The sequence below is a fragment of the Poecilia latipinna genome, unplaced genomic scaffold (assembly GCF_001443285.1).
Source record: "Poecilia latipinna isolate Pla-1442-1.1 unplaced genomic scaffold, P_latipinna-1.0 Scaffold724, whole genome shotgun sequence".
Classification (NCBI taxonomy): Eukaryota; Metazoa; Chordata; class Actinopteri; order Cyprinodontiformes; family Poeciliidae; genus Poecilia; species Poecilia latipinna.
Window position 1 is genome coordinate 228,788 of NW_015113340.1, and position 18,045 is coordinate 246,832.

The following is an 18,045-nucleotide window of genomic DNA, read 5'->3' on the forward strand; positions in this document are numbered from 1 at the left end:
TACATGAACACACACACACACACTTTTTAATGCCCATACGTAATTTCTCCGTCTCTTTCTAAGACACGTGCGCTAACACACACAAACACAGGGGCCAAATCATTACTGTAGGTTAATTAGTGTTATAATTAATAACCCAGCAGACACACACGTGTGTGTATGCGTGTGTGCGTGTGTGAAGAGAGGTCGGGAGTTAAATCATATTAATTTCAACATTGATTAAGCAATAAAAAAAGACTTTTAACTAGCGGGGGTGTATATCACTTCGCCAAGCAGGCATCGCAGTTTAAATCTATGTATTAATTAAAATGTGTGTGTGAGTGTGTGTCTCGCCAAGCTTGACGCTGTGGTTTCTGGAGCGAAAAGGGATCAACACTCTTTAAGTGAGATAAAGCAGATTTTAGGGGCAATGACAGCAAATCGTGGATCTGATTCAGAGAAAGGAACGGAGGAGGGGAGTGGGATCCAGGGAGAGTGTGAGAGGTGGAGATAAAGTGGAAAAAAGGAACAAAAAGGAGGGAGAGAGTGGCTGACTGCTGTGTGATTGGATAAGCAACAGTGACTCTTTGAAATTGTGATCTCCTCAGATATGCATTTCAACGTATAGCTTAACTTTTCTCATATAGATAACAGCTTCGTTAGCCGTAAAACTTCGTTAGCCGGTTACCAACTTGAAAGTGTTTCGGCTTTAATTTCTAAGAAGACAGCAGGAAGTTGGGACTGATCAGCTTTAAAGAGGTGATTTTTTTTTCTTTAAGCCGCTGAAAGTTGGGCTCGTATGGCAGCAACTCTGAGGTTTCCTCCAGCGCTGCTGGGGACGTAACCGAGGCGGAAAATAATCGAGTCTTAACAGTGCTGTTGGAGAGCCGCGGTGTTATTGGCTGTGTGAGGCTGCCAAGGCTTTCCCAAGGCCCTGCAAGGCCTTGCTGAAGGTGAGCGCGATAAAACATGGCGGCCTGGAAGGTCACACCTGCAGCAGGTGAGATTTCTAAGCCGTTTTATCAGCACGAATCACAAAGTCTGAAGACAGGACAGGCTTTAAAAGTGACCCACTATGCTTCCTTGAACAGGCTGGGATTGTGGCCTATACAAAACATGTTCATTACAGATTCTGCACAATATCATTCTTTTGATTTTAGTCCATTTTGAACTCCTTTCAGGAGCTAATTTAAATCCAAATAAGATGTTGGTGGTCTCGACTAAAATGGCTCCAAACAGACATGCAATTACACAACTGTACATCTTCGAAAAGCAGAAGGTCAGCCTTCTGCACAACCACCAAGAATGCAGCAAGTGGCTTACCATCCTCCACTGCGAAGACAGAAGAGCAGAGCCAAATGTTAATCCAATATTTGTAAGCGATGGTAACACGGACTGAACGGCTTTGTTCATTTTCTCTGCTGCCATTTCTAAAACTACAAATGATGTCATCGTTCACAACGTCTCCTTCTGTTCGCTGATTGACTCAGTTGAAATTCTACATTAGGGAATCCAAGTAAATGAGGAAAAGGCCAGACTGTGATGTGAAGTGAGATTAGAATCAAGTGAAAATGTGCAGGAAATGCGTAAGAAATGCGCAGGAAGGCAGACACAATTTCTGGTAAGCTTCATAGCGTCATAGCCAAACGTTAGCTATTGGGTAAAATCAGATCCAATCATTTTAAATTTTAACAAAGTGAACATAGAACAAGAGGCTGGGAGTGTTTATGAGTGAGGCGCATCTCATAAACCACCGAATCTCAGTTCCCGAGGTTCGGTGGTTTCTAAGAACCAGAGGCGATCCCGAACAGAAGTGAACTGCACCAGTGGACCAGATGATCCACTTCCTGTCTGTATGCAGAGGTTATTGTTCATTTAGACTTACATGTTATTTTGGTTGTTATAACTAACTAATGCAAAACTGGAACCAGAGCTGTTTTCAAGCTCATTTTACTCTAGCTAGCTTGACTTGTATTTCTTAAATACGACTAGTTGTGTTTCCATCACAAATGTACTCAAATCTCTGTCTATAAATGTTGAAAAAACACAATTTCACCATTGCATTGTTTAAATTAAATAAAAATCATATGTGAATAAAATTATTGATACAATCAGTCACTGAAAATCATGGCAGTGACGACAGTAAACAGTTATGTGTCCATAATTTATCCATGGTGCTAGCGCTCATCTATTGGCCAATCAGAGGAGAGGTCAGCTTAATATTCAGTGTTTTGGGGAAATTGTAGTCTGTGATTTTACAGAAGATTCAACACACAACTTTTTATGCACTGAGTAAAGCTGTGAAAGCTCTGGAGGAGCCAGCTAAACATTGTATAAAAAATAAAAACTATCATCATCCTACTACTTCCTGTCGTCTTCTTTGTCGTTTCCGCCAGTAGTAACATCCGGCTGTTGATTAAGTAACTCATCTGGTGTGAAAAAAGTGTTTCTATTGCAGTTTTGCAAAATACAGCCGAAAAACCACCTCAAACTTTTTAATCAAAAAGTTTGAGTTTTTCAAATTTGGTATGTTTCCTTCAAGCAATTTTATTTTTCTCACTACAATTTGCGCAATTTCATAGACCGTCATTCTGAAGAACCTTGTAAAGAAGCTCCCTGTTCTGGGGCAAAAGTGATGTTACAACCTGAATGAGTTCAGAAATATGTATAACAAAGCCTAACGTTATGTCTTTTGAATCATATTTTCATAAATGCAAGTCTTTAACAGCAAGAATGCGAACGATTCTCTGCAGAATGAAAAGTGAAGTGAGGTTTAAGGACACACAAACACTTGCGGATTTCTCACTTTCACTCACGCATACACAAATAGTCACTGCAGGGTGTTGAAGGGAAAACTGATGAGAAGATCAATCATCAGCTGTCAACAGCAGCTAATAGAGTATGAGAACAACATATTAACAAAATTGGTTGGATTAACACTCACACACATACATACACACCCACATACACTTTAAGTGTATCAAAATATCAATTAAAGTGTTGATTATTGATCAGTTTAATGGCTGATTAGGTTAGCAGCAAAAAAACAGAAAGAAACATTTAAAGGTAAAACTGGTAGGAAACATTCAGATCAAGATTTCCACCCAGGTGCAAAGATTCACTTAAAAATGCACCGAAAATCTACAAATCAAGCTTCATTTTACTGCTGGTCAGTGTTTCATTTAGTGGAAAACAGATTATTCTCCATGAAAAATGACTGGCTCTCCTGTAGTGTTTCCAAACATCAGATCTGTGAGGGCGGTTCAGTTTTACAGATGTTCATTTTTACACTGGAAATGAAAGTCATGCCGAAGGAAACGGTGAAGGCTCAGCGCAAACAGCAGCTTGTAAACGGAGTTGGAAAACTCCAAACTGAACGTTTAAACACAAGCATCGACATTTTCAATGCAAAAATGTAGTAAAATATGGAAAAACACAGTTAAATAATCCCCACCCCCAATGATTATGAATTAGGGCTTTTATATCAAACAGAATAAAGCAAAAAATGTCTTGACAGCAATTTTTTTATTGGTAAACATCTGGAGAAGTGATGTTTTGTCCAGAAATATAGACTTAGTAATCGTAATTAAAATGTTTTAAATGAACCTTTTCAAAGAGTTTATGCTTTTACGAATCATACCAATCCTTTGGAAATGAGAAAATGTTTTATATGCCTTCAATTAACATCAAACCAATTAAAATGTGCACGTAGCAGTGGGAATGCTTGTAAATAGTGACAGATTTGATCTAGTTTCTTGGCTTTCCTATGATTTTTACACATCCTTACATATTTTGCACACTTTATCAATATTTATTTCCTGTTTCATTCCATTTTGTTACCCCACAGCTTAATTTTTGGACAAATTTACTTTGTATGTGTGAGTTTCTTAGGTTGTCGTCGGTGTCTATGTGAATTTCATGTCAATTAAAAACTTAGAAATACATTTCCTGTTTATTGCTAAATGTATCATTTTATGTTCATTATTTTCAGAGGGATTTTAGTCTTTTCCTAGTTTATTTTGGATGTATATTAACATCAAACTGTCAACGGAAAAGCACATGGAAACTGGCCGTGGGCTATAATCTGGCATATTTACAAACAAATATCAACTGTCGCTGTTTTACATAAATAAATCTGAAAACAAGGATTATTTTTTGGTATCTTTGTCTTATAAAGAAATGTAAAATACGAGGGTATTTGTGTTGTATTCCTAAGCTAAAATGAGCTGGTAAAACTCTGATAAAAGTATCCATTTAGTTTTAAAATGTAGTTAACTACAGAAATTAATTAATTTCTGCTTTTTCCTGTCAAGATTTTTAAAACAAATATTAGACTTTATAAATTATATCCTCATTTCATTTTTTTCTTGCTAAATGAAAAATGTATTCATTTGACATCTGAGTTAGTGTGAAACTGGTTTTAATAAAGAAACAACAGACTAAAAATAGGACTGGGTCTTTAACAGCAAACTAAGGCAGATCTCCTTTCTTTGACCTCCTTAATGATCCACCGTGTGTGTGTGTGTGTGTGTGTGTGTATGTGTGTGTGCTGACCTTTCCCCAGTGTTAGCCAGTCTGAGCCATCACAGGAGGTATTAATGGACTAATCACATTAAACAGAGAATCATTAATCATCTCCCCTCAGCGCTGTCACTTCCACGCAACGCCTAATCAACTCTATTGTTTACACACACACACACACACGCACACGCTTATGAACACGCACAAATACAGGAAACAAGTGTGCAGCTGTGCATGCAGAAAAACACAATGAGATGAAAACTATGAACTTCTTTTCTGTATCTTATCTTTTTTAATCGTTTTTACGGCTTTTTCCGTTTGATTCACTAAAATCTTCTCCTCTCACCCTGTCCATCTCTCCTCCTTCCATCATCATCCTCACTCCGTTTCTGCTTATTCAGCAGGGGCGTCATTAAGATGCCAGCTAAAAGGCGAAAGATGCACACACACTTTGCATCTTTAATGATCACACACATGGCTGGAAGTGACACAGTGCTGAACCAAGCTAAAAACTTTCATCGTAATCCTTCCTCAGAAGCTCATTCCTTCGCTTGATTTTAATCAAATATCCAGCAGAGTTACTGATCAGCTGTCACAACTCTGAAGGGCCCCTGTTGTTTTCTAAGCGCATTATCAAAGATGCTTGATGAATGCGTACCGAGGTGATTTTGCTTAAGTAGTTTGACCTGAAGTGGTTTTTAAGAAAGTTTTACACCAAAAGTGATAGATATTTTCTGTCCTGACAGGACTGACAGGACTGCAGAGGCTTATTTACTGACATAGTTTTAAAAAATTAAACTTCATGACATGGTCAGATTGGAGGCTTTTAGGAAAATACTGGATAACAGAGTCAGACAGAATTTTATTGATTGATTTATTGATTTTATTTAAATGGGACAGTGTGTATTAATGAACGTACAACACCGGATTTAGCAAAATGCTAATTTCCATCTGTAGCCCCATGAAACAAACTACACACATACAATTTCATAGCAAAAACACAATAAAAACTATACATATAAATGGAAAAGCTATATTAAGAAGGCTAGTATCTAAATACAAATTTAAAAAAAAATGTTTTCTGAACTCACAAAAAACTCAAACTTTGCTAAAGCTAAATTTTTATTAAATTTAAATTTACTGTTAAATACCTGCTAGTTTTTGTTTTGTTTTTTGTTATTATGACCCAATAAAAAGACAAACTGAACCAAAACCAACAAGGTTCCAGCTGAAACCACAGCTACATGAACAAAAGACCAAGTCAGTTCCCTGCGTGAGCTAACGAGCTAGCAAGTAAGCTAACAAGCTAATAAATTGATTCAAAATAAAAGTCCCTCAATTATTTCTTTAATGATGGTTCTGGTTCGAGAAATGGAACAAAGATGGCTTTGAAACTTTAAATTTCTCACTATTTGCTGTAAAAATCTAAACATTTTTTGTTTCACTTTCCCAATTATGCAAGAAGGAAAACATCAACTTTGTTCTAAATGTTTAAATGTCTTGATATGTAAGCCCTAAACTACATTTACATTTTCAAAAATTACAAGTTGAACATAAAAATATCCCTTTATGTAAACTCATTTACATACATACCTTTTTGTTTTTGTGCTGTTTTTACATAAGATGAACTGTAAGTTGTTCAGACTCATGTTTTACTTTTAATCTAAGCCACGTTTAATTTAAATGTCTCTAAAGTTTTCTGTTCTTTGACTGATTGCCCATGTGTGCAAGGAAACAAGCTGCATTTCTATGCATTTAAAGTTACTGAAAATGAATTTAAATTGGAAACAATACTGAGTAATGTGTTTTTCAGAAACAACAGTGAGCATTTGGTCTCTGAAGCGTTGTGACTGTAGCCGCTGATGTGGCTGAACAGCTCCCTCTTCCTGTTTGTCACTGTAATCATTATGAGTTCAGAGTCCAACCTGATCAGGAAAATATCTGTAGACGAACCTAAAGCACAAAGTTACGACGAGAAACTGGACAGCGACGTGTGAGGAAGAGTCCACATCAATCAAAATCACACAGAAGATTTTAAAGCTGCTTTTTCCAGATTGTAAGAACATTTTTCTCTCTAAACTCAGCATTCGTTCACGTCTCCTACAGTGAAATTCAAGCACTTTTCAAACATTTTCAAGGTTTGAATCTAAAAGAACAACGCAGATTAAAAAAATACAGTTTCGTTAATAATTATATAACATCATTAATTACTGTTAACATCTTGTGATAGTATTCTACATTCTACAGCAAAGATAAAGTAAATAAAGCAAAATGTTATTTAAATGTCTCACACGCCCTCTACACCTAAATGGGTTGAGAACAAAACACCAATTTAACAAGAAAATCCCTCGATTTCAATAACATTATAAAATATAAGCCAAACTTTTTATCAGTTATACAGATCAACAAATCAATACTCCATTAGGAATAATAAATATTACAATGAAACAATCCAAACAAACTGCAAGGTAAGTGACCTTCCTGTTTTAATTAAATACATTTACAAATTAAAATAAATTTTTAAAAAGTCTCTAAAAACTGTTCTTGTAAAGTTCTCTGGTTTTTACCAAATTGAAATAATTTTGGTAATTCTAACTGATCTTAACATTACAGTCTTTTTAACTTTAGACAGAGAGAAAATAATGTATTTTCATTATGTGTATGAAAATATCAGGTTCCAACTGTAACGTTTTCCAAATTTAGGTTTTTAATCAAATGTCAGATTGCACAACAACATCAAGCAGAAATCCAGAACTTTCCAAACCTTGAAAACACCTCAGTAAACATTTTTAAGGATTCAGTCCACCGCATGAAGTCAGAGGTGCCAGTTAGCTCAGCTCAGATATTCCACAATCTGTTTTCCTGGTGTCATCCAATCTGACCATCAAAGTCCTGGAAAGTGTGTGTGAAAGATTAGGCATGGATAAATGGAGGAGGGAAGGACCAGGGGAAATTCCTTCGCTGCAGATGTAAAGTGGTTGCCCGGACCGACAGAGATAAAAATATCCACGGACGGAGAGATGTAATGAAATGAGTGATAGGAACAGACTGAGCATGAGAAACGCGATGGAAACACAACACAGGCACAGCAACTGAAGACGAGGACGGAGCGAATAACGACGCGCGAGAATTACTGAAACAAAAACATGATTTAATTATCCTAATTTAATCATCCTAATTTGTTTTTTCTTTGGGTTTTGACAGATTTAAAATACAAGTCATGAACTGTTTAGAAAGCAAAACATTGACATCTTGTGTCAGTGGTGTGGTTGAGGTGGTGAGATTGAACGCGGAGACCCAGATGAAGATGAAGATGATGAATTTAATGAAGAAAGCTCAACAGTCCAGAAGAGTAGCAGAGAAGAGGCAGAGAGTAGCAACTGAAAAACTAAGGACTGAAAAAGAGAGGTAAACCAACACAGGACTTTACAGTTCTACTGTGATGGCAGGCAGACAAATGACATACGTTTGACAAGGACCCGACAAGAGACAGAGACAACAGGTGGACTTAAATACACAGGGAGGGTAATTAGGTAACTAGACACACCTGGGAACAATCAACGGGGAAGACCCAGAGACTCACAGGACAGAAACTGAACACAGAAAACCCTAAAAATAAATACACAGAAACAGAGATCATGACATCTTGAAACAATTCCCCATGAAATATGTCTTTAATTCAGAAGAAAACAGTATGACAGAGTAAAAGGGCCATACCAACAAAAAATAATAAAACATAAGATTATGAAAGTATAATTAAGAGAGTAAAGTCATAATATTACGAGAAAAAAGTTGCACAAGAAAAAAAGTCGAAATAATGAGAATAAATCCATAATATTTTGAGAATAATCATAAAATTACAAGAATAAGATTGTAATACTACAATAGTCATAATTTTATAAGAACAAAGTTGAGAGAGAAGTCAAAAATAATGACAAAAAAATCAAATCAATATGAGAATAAATTCATAATATTATGATTTCATTTTCATATGACTTTGTTCTTGCAATATTATTACTTTATTCTTGTAATTTTATGAGTTTATTTCCGTAATTAATTTTTTTTTATGTTTTAGCGTGGCTTTGATGCACTGACGTATATTAACCCTCCACAACTACCAAAAAAATAAATAAATGTTTTCTCTTTTAGTGCTGACCTTCATGTTTCCACACTTTAAGCACAAACATGCTTAAAATTTGTTTATCTGACTGTCAGTTTCATTTAAGCAGACAGCTATGAGAGTACAATGGCTAAGATCAAAGATTATTCATGTGTGTGAATGTCCTAGTTAAAGTCCAGACCTAAATGTAACTAAATTATATGTGTCATTGATGCTCTCAATCCAGTCCAACTGATATGAGGGGAATAATTTGTCCACAGATTTTCTAAAGCAAATTCTGTATTGATTAGAGATTAAAACAAAACAAATTGAAAATAATCAGTCGTATTTCTTGGTGACATTTTAATAAACAAGCATTTCAATGAAAAACCGACCCAAAAGCAGTACAGAAAAACAGAAGAAGCAGCTGGGAGGAGCAGATCAGGGTGTAATAATAGCAGCCATGTCCTTATAGCGGAGGTCTAATTTGTAAGATGAGAGACAGAGAGCTAACCAAGTGGAAAACACCATCTAGAAAACCATGATTAAACCCATCCACGGTAATAATGAAACGTGCTCCAAATCCTTTTAACACATCCTTCACACACACGCTTGAATCCAAGATGTTTCTTTTTTAAACCGTGAAAATCTGAGGTCAGATGTATAATTTGGGTTTTAATCACTTCTTAGTGTGACATGAGCGGTGTCTGGATCTCAAATGGTAAAATATGACCAACAACGCCGTTCAACCTACCAATCTGTATCCAAAGTCTGAGCCAGGTCAGAGAGCTGGATTATTTAGTAAAATTATTAATTTCCACACAAAAGTGAAGCATATGCCTACATGAGAAATAGGATCTGTACATGAAAGGCAAATTACAACCAATTACACAATTTATACATGGCACATTGTCGCTTCAACTGTAAGTAGCATCTTCAAACTCAATTAATGACTAAACAAAAATGGCTGCCAAGAAACCCAAAGGAACAGAGAGTTTCTGTAAACATGGTGACCATGAAAACCTCTTCTCAATCTCAGTCTGCTTGTCAACAAATAATTCTGCATCAGGTTTCCATTGACAACTTAACACAAGAACATACAATCAAGTAAATAACATTTATAGGAAGTGTTTATTCCTGGACTGACCTGAATATGAGATATTGTGGATCAAATCTGAAAGCTCAAAACTCACCAAAATGTTCACATTGAGTGCGTTTCCCCACCTGATAAAAAAAATTTCTTGCATTTTTTAACTTGTGTGGTTCACTTTCACACTGCACTGTGTAAAGGTGTGAAAAACTTGTTCCCCTCCTCACCTGTGGGGGCGCTGCACCAAGAACTACTGAAGGAAACAACACAAAAATCTCTGGACAAGACACTGAGCACAACTTCCTTTTTCACAAAATGTAAAGAAAAACAGAGTGGCATGAGATTTTAACAATGTAGGACTTCTTTACATCTTTGTCAAAAGACTACGAACAATTTGCTAGTGCTAGACACCTTTTGTTTTGGTCGTATTTACCGAGAATGAACTGTGTTGTAGTCTGCTTCCTGCTTTTGGAGCAGTCTCCAGTTCACACTGCATTGAAACCGCACCAAAATTCACTTCAACCGAACCAAGACGTGGGTTTTTAGGTGGACCAGAGTTCGTTTTCTTGGTTTGCGGTATAGTTAAATTACGTGTTCACACCTCGCCAACAAACTGGACTTTCAAAACAGCGAACTAGAGTTTATATAAAATGGACAAAACAGGGCTGGTGTAAATGCAGCCTTATTGTGTACCTAAAAATGCTGGATCCTGAAAGGCTAAAATAACGTACTTTCAAAGAGTGCCCAAAAGAGCCAGGAAGAACAGCTTGTGTGAAATCTGACATTATTCTGCACATCAAAGCAAAACGTCTTGAAGAAGTCTCATTTCCTCAGTGTGAAATCGTCCGTTTGATTCCTCTAACTGGCTTAAAGATTAGTCTTTGGTGTCTCTTCTTGTCAGCTTCCAAAGAAAAGGAGAATAATCTCTGTGGCAATGAGTAAATTAAATCAAGTGTTGTGCTGACATAATTAGGGTTTTTCTGTCTAATCTTTACTTTCTGTTGTGACTGTGGCTCTATTTTCTCAGTGTGAAATAGGCTGTTTCAAACTCCTAACTGGCTTATGACTGCTCTCCTCTGACTCAAAGGCAAATCCTGTTTTCTGCCCTTAAAATGAGAGAAAAGGATTCCACCTCCCAAATTAATGTCAGTTTTTGTCCTTTCTACTGCTGCTAAATGTTTTATGTGCTGTTTAAAGCACACTTTACAGGTTAATTTCATGGCTACATTACACATTAGTTTGTTGGGCTAACATTTTCCAATGGTTCTTTCTAATGAGACCATCTGCTCAAAGTATAAACTTGGTTTCTTTTCTACTTATTTTCTCATGGTTTATCCAAACTTAAACTTGGCTTGGTTTAGTGGCTTCACTGCAAATTGCCAGTGATTAGGCCAATTCAAAACCTGACGACATACAGTAATTTCTAAATTGCCCTTGATTACCAAACAAAAATGACAAACACCAATCCGTTCCAACTCTGGAGAAGGGAAAGTGGCAGGATAAATCCCAAAGTCTAGCATTGTCCCAAACAGGCTACACTTTGTGTTTTGAGTCACCGTCCTGTTGGGACATCTAGTTGAGTCCAAGATTCAACTGAGATAAAAGAAGTTGCTTCAGCTGTTGTCACAATGTTGATTTAGCCAGTTTAAGTAGAGTTTTCTGCATACCAGTAACACTGGCAACAAAGACAGATTAAGCTAGGTTTATAGATGACGCATTGAACTGGGGTGTGAACCAATTGTGGTGTCCCTCATACTTTATTATTTCTAAATTATGCTTGTGCACCTGTGAATTTTTGTAACTTTTAAAATTTTTTTGACACAAAGACATGATGGACAGTGCGCCTACCACTGGGCTTCGCAGGTTTTCTAGGAGAAACTATGTTAAGCATTGCAGTAAGTTAAAGCAACCTGATCTGGTGACTTCATGTTCTATCAGCCGTTGCTACACAAAACAGCCACATTTTTAAATGCACATTTTGAAGTATCACTATAGAAAACACATTTTAGGCTATCCTGAGGTAGTTTTCAGCTTTTCCAAAACAGAAAAAGAGAGTTAATGCGCTAAAGCAAAGATGGAAACACATTAGATAAATAAGTCTGATGTAGTGAACTTTTAGCTCTTACAACTGATCAGCTGTTTCTGTGTTAGAACTGCATTTCTTTCTCTAGGTCTCTGGATAAAGTATGACCAAAACAAGTTGACAAATCAATTACAACTTTCCCAATAGCAGCACATTCCTGAAAACCTCTCTCCGTTTTTCTGAGATTTTGGGTCCAAACTTCAACTTCCTGTTCATTGTAGCCATGAATAACATCAACATCTGACAAAATTATGCTTTGCATAGCCTGGTTGATTCGCTCCACACAAGTAGATGGAAACTGTGTGACTCTCACTCAGATCCCTGAAGGTTTGACAATCAGTAAGTTAACCAAAACTAAACATTTCACAGCGAGCTATGCCCTCTACTGTATTAAAACTGGTACCTTTTTATCTGTGCTCTCAGAGCGAAGCCTTTTAACTAATGTCTAACACCGACTTTCATTTCCTCACTGTGAAATGGGTTCTGCAGTCATCTTAACTGGCTTACAGGCGTCCTCTTCTGTTTCTAACATAAATCCTATTTTCAGCCCTCATCAGTCAAGAGCAAACGCAAGGATGTCTCTGTTTCAGTAACTCATTTAGACACACACATGCAGCCTGTTGCTTCAGCTGCATTTGAAGACAAATCCCTTTTTCTGCTTTGCCCTCTCTGACAAAAACCATTTATCTCATTTCCTAAAACTGCCTGTTGCATGAGATAAAGGACGACATTGTACCAAGACCTTTATGTGCTGCCTTTCATCTTCTGTGCCCCACTTTACATTTGATTTTACTCCTCTTCATGCTTTCGCAGTGCCAGATGGTTTACATGTTGGCGGTTGGAACAAAGTCTGAATGCTGCTACTGTAAGAGAGCCCTTGTTAATTCAAAGATGGTCGCTGCGTTTCCATTACAAACATTCCACTAATGACAAAAAGAAAACACAATTTCACAATTGCGTTGTTTCCATCAAATAAGAAACGCAAATATGAATGAGCTTGTAAGTAAAAAAATAAAAAAATAAAAAATATAGCACCATCGTTGTCAGACTACTTCCTGTCATCTTCTTCGTCTTTTCTGCCAGTAGTAACGTTCGGTTGTTGATCACATGGTGCAGCTTCGATGCACCACAAATCTGAACCAAACTTCAAGAAAACTGGCATGTTTGCATTAAGCAAATTTATTTTGGTAATTTCAACTTGCACAATTATATGGTCAATGGCAACACAGCTAGTGTTGTGAATGCAAATGATGTGTACAATTTGAAGTAAAAATGGACAAAGACTTCCATATTCTTTGCAACTGCTTGTCACTGAAACAACAGAAGAGGCTTTTCCAAGCAAATACCCATATTGCAAGCTTTGCATTCAAGAAAGAAAGCTTGAACAGTGGTGGAGCAGGCTGGTTTTTCCCATCAGATAGAATCTCGTTCAACAGCTTCCTCCCAGTTTTCCCACATCAGATCCATCCTGCAGCACATTACAATCAGACCTCTATTATCTCCCATTAAGCCGCCTGGAAACTCTGACTTTCTCTTCACCTTTTCCAGCCATTAACTCCTCAGTCTGGCTGCTGATACAAGCGTGTGACATAATCACATATATGTTTTAGAAACCAACTCGGCCTCGTCCATTCCCATTCAGAGCAGGAAACGATTCAGACGCCGAGGCTCATCCATCACTGCCACAGAAAAACATCCAATCACAGCCATTTAAGTTCAGGGACGGCAGTCGCATTAAGTCTATGAACTGCAAATCATTCTCTTGTTGCCATTTAATGTCTGGTGCAACTTTCAGCAGTTATTAAAGCCACTTTTGTCCAGCTAGTAATAGAAAACTAAGATAAAAATCCAGAAAGTGATTTTTTATTATAACTGTTAGATGAAGTAAACTCAACTTTAAAAATCAGGTCATGTCCAGTTCTCAAACTTGAGCTGTTATTAAAGTTACAAACTGCAGTTTTTGCTTAACTAACAATGCTAAAATGATAACACAGACACAGATAGGACTGTCCCAATAAGCAATTTATCAATTAATTACATAAGAAATTATAACAAACTCAAAAAATTTCATTGATATGATTTATCGTCTTTCTTTATTTTCTCTTTCTACCAAAAACTGGATAACAAAAGTCTTCAGTTTGGTGCTTTGGTCTAACCTAGAAGATTTTTGAAGGACAATTTTGTTTACAGAGATTTCATAATTAATTTAATTTGTTTCTGTTGTTTTGTTTATTTATCCTGGATATTTAAAATATCTTCCAGTTCCAGTGTTAAATGTTCATTAGAAGTTAAAGTTTATCTATCTTTCAGAATACGTTCTTTCATTATTAAGCCACTACGATTATATCACTTGAAAATGGTATCAAAACAATATTATCGCAATAACTCCAGGGACAATTTATTGTCCAGAAAAATTTGATATGAAGAGTCTAGACACAGATTTCCACTGCTGGATTTTAAAGATGTAATATTTTTAAAAAGCTTGTGAAAAACTCCCATTAAGAGACTTTTCACACCTAAGAGTTCTGCAGACTTGATTTGATTGAGGATCAAAGTTTCAACATTTGTTACATTTTCAGCTGAGTGTGGTTCACTTTCACTCTTCACTGTCAAACAAACCAAAAGAATCGCAAAACCTTTTCCGCGCCTCACCAGAAACCACTGAAGGAAACAACATAAAAACCATTAAAGAAGACACTGAGCGCAGCTTTCTTCTTCACAAAATGTAAAAAAAACTGGAGTAGTGTCAGATTTTAGCAGTTGATTTCTCTTTTGTCTTTTGCTAAAAACTGAGATATTTCTCCAGCTAGAACTAGACTTTCGCATTATGTGCTTTGGTTGCATTTACCCAAAATGCCCTGCGTTACAGCCCACTTCCTGCTCTTGGAATGGTGTCCAGTCCGCTTGGCGTTCACACATTCATTCAAGCTGCACCAGAGTTCACTTTAACTGAACTGAGACCAAGGTTTCTAGGCGAACAAGAGTTTGCTTTTTTGGTCCGCATCAGAGTTGGATTATACATGCACACCTCCCCAAACAAACAGGGCTTTCTACAGAAACAAACTAGAGTTTGATTAAAGCAGACCAAGTATCATTTGTAGTTCATAGCGCCTCCATACAAATGTTGAGTCATTAACGATTTGAATACAATATGATCATAACCTAAGATACTGTTGTCATCTCCAGAAACTTTTCTAGGTTGAAAACCAATCAGCTGATGAAACTGTGGGACGTGAATAAGTTCACTCCGAGTATCCCAGCAACAGCTGTCTTTCCTTCAGCAATTTCTTGTATATAAAGTACCCAGTGTCACTGAAATGCTACATGGCACATTGTGTAGTCATGGCACCGGAACATATGACGAGACCTCATCTAATAAGGCAGTGTTTTTCAACCTTTTTTGAGCCAAGGTACACTGTTTTAATTGAAAAAATCTCGAGGCACACCACCAACCAAAAATGTAAACAAAGATACTCTGTAGCTGCCTATATTATATAGTCATTCTTATCAAAGTGTCTTGAATAGGAATCAGATAAACACAAAAATGTATCTTTATCACATTTTACGTTTCTTATTTCAAATTGCACGTAACATGTCCACTTCAAAAAATACACCTGAACAGGGCCACAACAATGTGGTCTTAAATTTAAAGAAGTTGTAGAAAACTTCAAAGTGTTTTACAAACTAATCCACAAGCATTATTTAAGCTGTAATACAGAAAATCATTCTTATTCTGAAAGAAGCAATAATATTTGGGAAAGATTCTACTTCATATTCACTGTTACAATGTGAAGATTTGCATGTACAAAATGTCAATATCTGTATATTTTACCAATCTAGTGTGAAACCTGTGCATGTTTGGATGAAAACAGCCGATTTCTGGTAGAAATTGAAGAAAGACAAAGCTCTTCCTCAACAGCTCTCAGTCTCTCTGGTTTCAGTTTTTATAGTAAACAGGCTTGAGAAGCTCACTTCTCACAGACATGTTGTGGGAAATGGACCCATGTTCTTTCCAACAGATGCTGAGCTTCACTGTCTTTTCCATCACTGTCGTTAGTCTTGATCGATACAATGCTCTCACCGCTACCTGTAACATTCATGCATCACTAATTCTCTTGTTTTAATGTAAAATGCTTTGTACCTACTGCCATCTAGTGGTAAGAAAATTACATGATTACAATGATATACCAGCAGGGGGCAATAACATATTTAATTTTTATTTTTCTCGTTGTTGTTCTTCTACATATTTTATTGAGATTTGCCAAGATAGACCAGGACAGATCAATGCACAAAAGTGATATGAAAAAAAAAACAGAAAAAATATGAAAAGTGATATTTGTATTGAGCCTTTTTTACTCTCATACCCCTAAACCATGGGGGTCAAACTCATTTTCATTTTGTGCCAAATCAAGATGATGAATGCTTTTAAAGGGCTGGTTGTGCCAGAATGTATTGATGAAACCCATTAAACTGTTAAAATATCAATGAATTTTTAAATTAAAATAATATTATTGAAGATCTTTCCAATCCCTCTTATTTTTTGTAATAAAAATCCAAGTGTTTGTGGTACTAATTTGGAAATATAAGCGCATGTTTATGACGGTAAATGCAACTTTTTATTACTCGCTGTATAGATCATGGAATATAATTTGACATCAGTTAAAACTGAGGCAGCTGTTTAGTACAAAGATGTGCTCTGAACAATATCCTTAAAAATTCCAAAATTAGCAAAGAAAGCACAAGTGTGCTACTTATTCTAAATATAAATGAAAAGTAAAACAAACAACAAAAAAATAAAGACCAAGGAATGAAGCAGAAAACTGAGGGGAAACGCTGCAGAGAAATTTTAAACAGAGCTGCACTAAAGCTAATTTTACAAAATATCTGCCAATGCAGATGAAATTAAATAATCTAAAACCAGAAAGACAGGAAACAAAAACTGGAAAACCAGCAATAAAATGTAGAATCATAAAGAAATCAAAGTACATTTTGTCTCTTTACAAGCTTCTTTTTAATTTGAATAACGCTCCTAGCAGCTGTCTTCGTTAACACGGACAGGAAAATGTAACTTCCTAATCTACTGCATCACTCTCATTGGACAGTGGGTAAAATATGAACCTGCCAACAAGCTGCTGCTGCAGTCAAAGTGTGTGTGTGTGTGTGTGTGTGTGTGTGTGTGTGTGTGTGTGTGTCTCAGGAGAGAGGCAGCAGCGTGAAGATGCCAGATGCTTCAGTGCCAGCCAGGTTAGAAGTGTGTGTGTGTGTGTGTGTGTGTGTAAGAGAGAGAGAGAAGCAGAGAAAGTGAGCTGGTTGAAGAGGGGAGATTGAGACGAGGGATGGAAAAATGAAAGGTGTGTGTGAGGCAGATGGTGAGTGGAAGACAGGTTCAAGTTTCAGCATCAGAACTACTCGAGTTAACGCTCCGCCCGTTTACCCCGTGAGGAAACTTTTCACTCCCCCTGTAGCTTTAAACATCTAACCAACAAAAATGGTCATTTTGACCTCTTTTCTTTTTAGGGCTGAAATGATTAAACATAAATCTTTAGTCATTAATCTTTTTCACAGAGAACATCAGGAAAATAAACAGTTTATTTTTATCTTTAATTTTCTTTAAGGTCAAAATGAAACAGATGGGTTGAAATAAACACACACAACCAGAAGTATTTGTTAAATGTCCCGTATTAAGCTGCGCCTTGGCCACATGTTTTCTGTAGCGTTGAACTGGCTTCTGGGATAATTCTGGCTGATAAATTTGGCTTCTTGTCAGGACTACAAGGGTTCATTTAGTTCATTTAAGTTGGTAGATTTCCAAGTGCAGACTTGGCTTTTCACCATATTTTGAGATATTTTCACCATATTTTCTCACATTTATTGAGAAAAAGAGTAATATTTGTCTGCTTTATCCATCCCAAACCAAGTTTAGATTTTTACTTCAACTAAAACCTGGTGAACTATGTCCATCCTAAGAAAGCAACAAAGAAAATTTTAAACCAAAGTTATTATTTTTGGGTTATTGTGAGAAAAAAAGCAAAAGTGAGGTTTTGACTTTCTTTGGAGAACGCATAACTATTATTTTTAAGCGACGACAAGTTTGTTTTTATTTAATCCTTTAAAATAAAAATACAACATCAAGTTATTTTAAGCCACTTTTTCTGCTCAGCTTAAGCAAAAAATTATTATAATCACACAGTAAAACTCGCACAAAAGAATTTATCATGCAGACAGATGACTAAACGCATGCAGGATTCTTCATGCTAATAATTTGAGACTAAA

At 36.4% G+C, this 18,045-nt stretch overlaps 1 long non-coding RNA gene across 1 annotated transcript; it reads right to left on the bottom strand.

Moving 5' to 3' along the window:
- Positions 1-1,208: 1,208 nt before the first annotated feature.
- LOC106955296 (uncharacterized) lies at positions 1,209-15,819 on the bottom strand. The gene is made up of 4 exons (XR_001426548.1): positions 15,806-15,819; positions 15,454-15,456; positions 13,301-13,305; positions 1,209-1,297 (listed from the first exon to the last, which is right to left on the bottom strand). It is a non-coding gene; the product is annotated as an uncharacterized LOC106955296 (long non-coding RNA).
- Between the last annotated feature and the right edge of the window lie 2,226 nt (positions 15,820-18,045).